Raw genomic sequence first — 6,386 nt, 5'->3', positions numbered from 1 at the left:
TCGCACAAGCAAGTGGCTATCAGGACTCAGTGGCCGAGTGGATAACGCGATGGCGTTTGAAGCGAGGGTACTGGGTTCGAGTCCCAGAGTGAACATCAACTCTGAGATGCAGGTACATCCAGCTGACGAGTCCCAAATAGGACGAAACGCGCGTCCTGGATTCCACTGCTAGCCACTATCCATCTCTGCTTACCATGCTTGTGAATTAAGGTATATCGAGGCAATACGCACAGTATGCACATATGCCAATTAGAGACTGACCAGTTGCAGTCCGAAATCACATCGATGGGGAAGATCCAAACAAACAATACCAAGTGAATTCAAACTTCACCCCATCGCACAAGCAAGTGGCTATCAGGACTCAGTGGCCGAGTGGATAACGCGATGGCGTTTGAAGCGAGGGTACTGGGTTCGAGTCCCAGAGTGAACATCAACTCTGAGATGCAGGTACATCCAGCTGACGAGTCCCAAATAGGACGAAACGCGCGTCCTGGATTCCACTGCTAGCCACTATCCATCTCTGCTTACCATGCTTGTGAATTAAGGTATATCGAGGCAATACGCACAGTATGCACATATGCCAATTAGAGACTGACCAGTTGCAGTCCGAAACACATCGATGGGAAGATCCAAACAAACAATACCAAGTGAATTCAAACTTCACCCCATCGCACAAGCAAGTGGCTATCAGGACTCAGTGGCCGAGTGGATAACGCGATGGCGTTTGAAGCGAGGGTACTGGGTTCGAGTCCCAGAGTGAACATCAACTCTGAGATGCAGGTACATCCAGCTGACGAGTCCCAAATAGGACGAAACGCGCGTCCTGGATTCCACTGCTAGCCACTATCCATCTCTGCTTACCATGCTTGTGAATTAAAGTATATCGAGGCAATACGCACAGTATGCACATATGCCAATTAGAGACTGACCAGTTGCAGTCCGAAACACATCGATGGGAAGATCCAAACAAACAATACCAAGTGAATTCATAATATTCATTACTTTATCTTGTCACATTTAGCAATTTTTTATTGTCATATTAATATTATATTAATATGTCATATTCACATCTTAATAATTCATAGGGTATCCATCATAACATTTGGAATTTCACTCAGAAATCCAATAACTATCACCTTCAATCCTATTGATTGATCGGCAAAGTAAATACTTACCAGACATGTTACTAACTTGAGGGTTAAATGATTTATTGATTCATAAATTCGTAATCATTTTGAGCACATAGAGTCTATAAATTATCAATAAATTATATGTAACAGAATAAAAAATCGAATGTAACATTGGCAAAAATGTACAATATTTAACATGATTTACTAATTGATTATTATCAAACTTATGAAGTACATAAAGAAATGAATTTTCAGAAGGGGTTTGTTTGGAGGTTTCAGTATTTTCATAGCTGAAGGTATGAGTCATTTGAAACTAGACCAACAAGGAAAACCTGGAAGCAATAGACAGCCGTTTCGTTCTAATGTGGGATTCCTCAGCAGTGCTCACCACGATCTCGCCTCACGAGATTCGAACTCAGGACCTACCAGTTCAAACCACTTCTGTTGTGAGATAGAAACTCACTGAAGACAATTGGTGAACGGTTGCTCAAATTTCGTGGATTGGTTGAAGTTAGACATTAACACCATTGGATACCGGCTCAGTGGTGTAGAGGTTAAGTGCTCTGGCGCAAGACTGGTAGGTCCTGGGTTCGTATCTCGCGAGAGCGGGTTCGTGGATGCGGACTGCTCAGGAGTCCCATAATAGGACGAAACGGCTGTCCAGTGCTTCCAGGTTTTCCATGGTGGTCTAGCTTCAATTGACTCATGCTTTCAACTATAAAAATGAATTTTCACTGTTTGAATCAAATAGGGAGACTTTAAATGGTGTCAACAGATTTGATTTTAAAGAACAATATTGATCAACTTGAAACAGGGTCTCGTAATTCAATATAAAGTATAAGTAAGTCAAGGTAGTAATTAGAAAGAATAATGACGTAACTCTCTAAGTGGTTTTGACTTCAGTTCCCATACATGAAAAATAGTTGTGTACATCTTATTTGTATAAATGACCACGAGTCATACTGTTTTTTCAACAATCCCAAAGTCGGCTGGAAGCGGTATACACATAAAAATATAACCCAATTTGTTTAAAAGTTCAGAAAACACTTGTAACCATTATGGATAATGATGGAAATAGCCAATTTCAGTTTACATACTAGTAAACTAAAGATATATGAGGCTATAAAAAGCGTTTGTAGCCTAAATAAATGGAGGTCCAGGACAGAATGCGTTGGAGAATGCTGGTCGGTGGCCTGTGCTCCATTGGGAGTAACGTGCGTAAGTAAGTGAGCCCAAACAAATGGTTTCCTTAGCGTGATTCGTTTTAGTTTATTCGTGATGTAGTTACAGATTCACTTATTTGATAAATCCCAGATAAACATCACATTTTTGTACATTTATTGTTCATGAGTATGTAAATTCTCACTAAGCCTCTACATTGGTATATAGTGTTGTGACGGGCGGTGTCCGAAATTTGATACTAATACACGGTGTTCTACGCGTTAACCCCTTCCCCCTAACTGACTACTTGAACGAGAACACAAGAGTGAGCAAGAAAGTGTACTGAACTACGGAATAAAATGTACAAATACTCGTTCATATATATACCACCCTTATCCTTAGCAAATGCATTTGCCCTTTAGGTCACTTGTGATTGCCATCGACTGACCTTCTAATTAGGCTATTTCTGATTGGCTCTTCATATCATATATGTTTTACAATTAGACCTGTATTCTCGAGTAAACATAAAAACATAGAAACAGAATATCAGTAAACACTTATTTCGCACACCTTTTGTTGAAAAATTAAAACAAGGCTCTGAAGGTAGTTTACATCGCAAACTGATTTCAGCTAGACACTGATCAACCATTTTGTCCAAAAAATAAAATGCCTTAGAAGTACACAACCGCAATCTTGTTAGTAATCGAGCTCAAGATAAGTAAACAGCAGGACGAAATAAGATAGACTATAGTCACCTTGGATAAGTCAATAGAACACTAACAGTGAAAATTACTGTCAGTGAAAACTGTTAGTTGAATTTTTACTTACTTACCTACTTACGCTTGTTACTCCCAATCGAGCATAGGCCGCCGACCAGCATTCTCCAACTCACTCTGTCCTAGGCCTTCCTTTCTAGTTCTATCCAGTTTTTGTTCATTCTTTTCATGTCTGTCTCCATTTCTCGGCGTAATTTGTTCTTTGGTCTTCCTCTTCTCCTTTGGCCTTCAGGATTCCACGTGAGGGCTTGTCTTGTTATGCAGTTGGGTGATTTCCTCAAAGTGTGCCCTATCCACTTCCAGCACTTCTTCCTGATTTCTTCCTCCGCTGGAATCTGGTTTGTTAGTTAAATTTCCTTTCCCCTATAAGATATATTCTTACGTTGTAAAAGCTTTAGTAATTCCCTTTGTAAATATACTTATTTAGTATACTCTTAAATCAACTATTAGGAACTATAATTGTAATGTTTAGCCTACAGTAGGTTTTTATCTACCCTAAAGGTATAATGTGTGGTTTGAGAGAGAGTACAAAGAAATATACATCTGCGATTATAGGAGAAAAAAAAACAAGAAAAGAACTAAGTTAATGACTATGTACGAAAAAACCTACATACATACAATAATAAAAATGACTCATAATAATTAACAATAACATAAGCGCTTTTTCTCCCGATCAAACTTCAAGGCTTAACTTGATTTAGTTAGATTATTTGAATATAGCTTATTTAGTATTTAACTTAGAAAACAGGATCCATCAATATTATTATATAGTTAAGATTATGAGTCAATTGAAGCTAGACCACCACCGAAAACCTGGAAGCGCTGGATGACCGTTTCGTCCTATCGTGAGACTCCTCAGTGGTGCGCATCCACGATCCCGCCTAGTGGGATTCGAACCCAGGACCTACCAGTCTTGCGCCAGAGCACTTAACCTCTAGACCACTGAGCCGGTATCCAATGGTGTTAATGTCTAACCTCAACCAATCCATCAATATTATATTGAATATTAGTAAAGATTCCTTGAAATAAGTTGGATTTCCCTCTGAAAACTGCAAAATTACAATTTCGATCAAGTTAAAATTACTCCTATAATAGAACTTGGATATATTAAATAGGAATTCTACAATCTATGTTTCTCACCAGTTATCCCTTGATTAATATAAATAACTAGACAAAATTAACATATTTTGAAATCTAAAGATCGATGCATCTCTATTGTGTCGATTAGTCTACGTCTATGGGTATTTTTTACTGAATTGAAGAGTTGTATTACAATGAAGAACAGAAGAAACTCATTAGCACGTACGGTTATGTTAAAGTAACAGTATCGGATCATAAGAATGTAGTTTTCTTTTCTCTTATAAACGGACAAAAAGCAATAGTAATAACTTAGTCCAGTGTTAGCAGTGATCAGTCAGTTCATTATCATCATAATATTATGACTATTATTAGATACTATAGCCGTAAATAACCACCTAAAATAAATAACTCTATAGACATTCGATACTGATGCCGATCTTGTCAGTTTTCACGAACGTAACTAATTGAAGGTACTTGGTTAAACATCATGATAAAACCACAGCACACTCTCTATGAGATCCATTTCCTTTTAACAGTCAGTCCAATATACTTAAATACATCTATCTCAGCCTTCAGTCAAATATACAGTTTCTTTCAAACGTTATCATCTTTCTTTATCTGTTTTCTGGGGATAATCATGTTATATCTCGAACTTAAATTCTTGATATGCCGCGTAATACTTGAGTACTAGAACTCTAGAACCCTCCCAAGTCGCAAAACGAGAAGACAGAAGACTAGTAAGTAGGAATGTTATTCCAAATAGTGTTAAATATAGTACAAAACACCTCATGTATTTATAGATTTTGGCTGAAAGTAAATCATCATTTTGGACAACCAATAGGTACATATGGGGGTCCTTCTTATTCATTCCGTAGGGAAACTACACGTTGACATTCTAGAATATTTCTCTGTCGGATGGAATTTCTTCGGCTCTTTCTGGTCTTCTTGAGGCTTCCTTGAGTTTTTTTTCATAGTTGAAATCATGAGTCAATTGAAGCTAGACCACCACCGAAAACCTGGAAACACTGGACGGCCGTTTCGTACTACTGTGGGACTCCTCAGCAATGCGCATCCACGATCCCGCCTCACGAGATTCGAACCAAGGACCTACCAATCTCGCGCCGGAGCATTTAACCGATAGACCACTGAACCGGCATCCAATGGTGTTAATGTCTAACTTCAACCAATCCACGATGTTTGAGCAACCGTTCACCAATTGTCTTCAGTGAGTTGATCGTGGATGCGCACTGCTTAGGAGTACCATACTGGGACGAGAGGGCCGTCCAGTACTTCCAGGTTTTCGATGTTGGTCTAGCTTCAATGGACTCACAATTCCAACTATAAAATAATGAAATCTCCACAAAAACCCTTCTGATTCCTTGAGTTTGTCAACGAGCTATCCTTACAAATCATTTAAAAGAAATCAATGAAGGTATTGTTACATTATATTCCATTTAAAAAAAAGAATCATTTAATGGTTTCTAGACATATTGACTACTTGTAAAATTATACATACTACTGTTTACTTCCAAAATGTCAATCATCATTTGAAACATTATGAAAAACAACACACTAGACAGATATATTTATGAGGAGACAATAACATATTCGAAATAAATAAATGGCAATAATAATAATGATGGCGATGTATATTTGGAGTGAATTATTTATACTTATTCATTTCATATTTTGTCATATTTAGGTTTATTCACTTAAAACGGAATGTTTTTTTGTTTCTATCCAAAAATAAATAAACAAGTTTTAATTACCCTTTTATTTTCCATCACTTCCATTTTAGTAGGACGACAATTAAACATCTGTCAATATTCAGTTTGGAGTGTGGAGATTGTTAAATTTCATTACAATCATGAACTAATCAATATCAGACCACCATCGAAAACCTAGAAGCACTGGACGACCGTTTCGTCCTGTCTCGGAACTCCTCAGTAGTGCACATCCACGATAGCACACATGGTGTGGTATGGGTTACCGATATCCACATAAGTAGTATATGATGATGGTCGGGCATTGAATGTATTCCAGTAGAAGATCGATAAAGAGAGAACGGGAACGGCATGCAGTTGGTACAAAACTGCATGAACAATTATAATCGGAGACTATGGACGGATATTTGCAGAAGAAAGAGTCAAATTGAGACAATTGAATGTTATTTTGCAAATTAACTGTTCACTATATGGTTCTCATATATTAATAAGATATTCTGTAATATTGTGCTAAG

Source organism: Schistosoma mansoni, chromosome 4 (assembly GCF_000237925.1).
Source record: "Schistosoma mansoni strain Puerto Rico chromosome 4, complete genome".
Taxonomy (NCBI): domain Eukaryota; kingdom Metazoa; phylum Platyhelminthes; class Trematoda; order Strigeidida; family Schistosomatidae; genus Schistosoma; species Schistosoma mansoni.
This window is presented reverse-complemented; position numbering follows the sequence as displayed.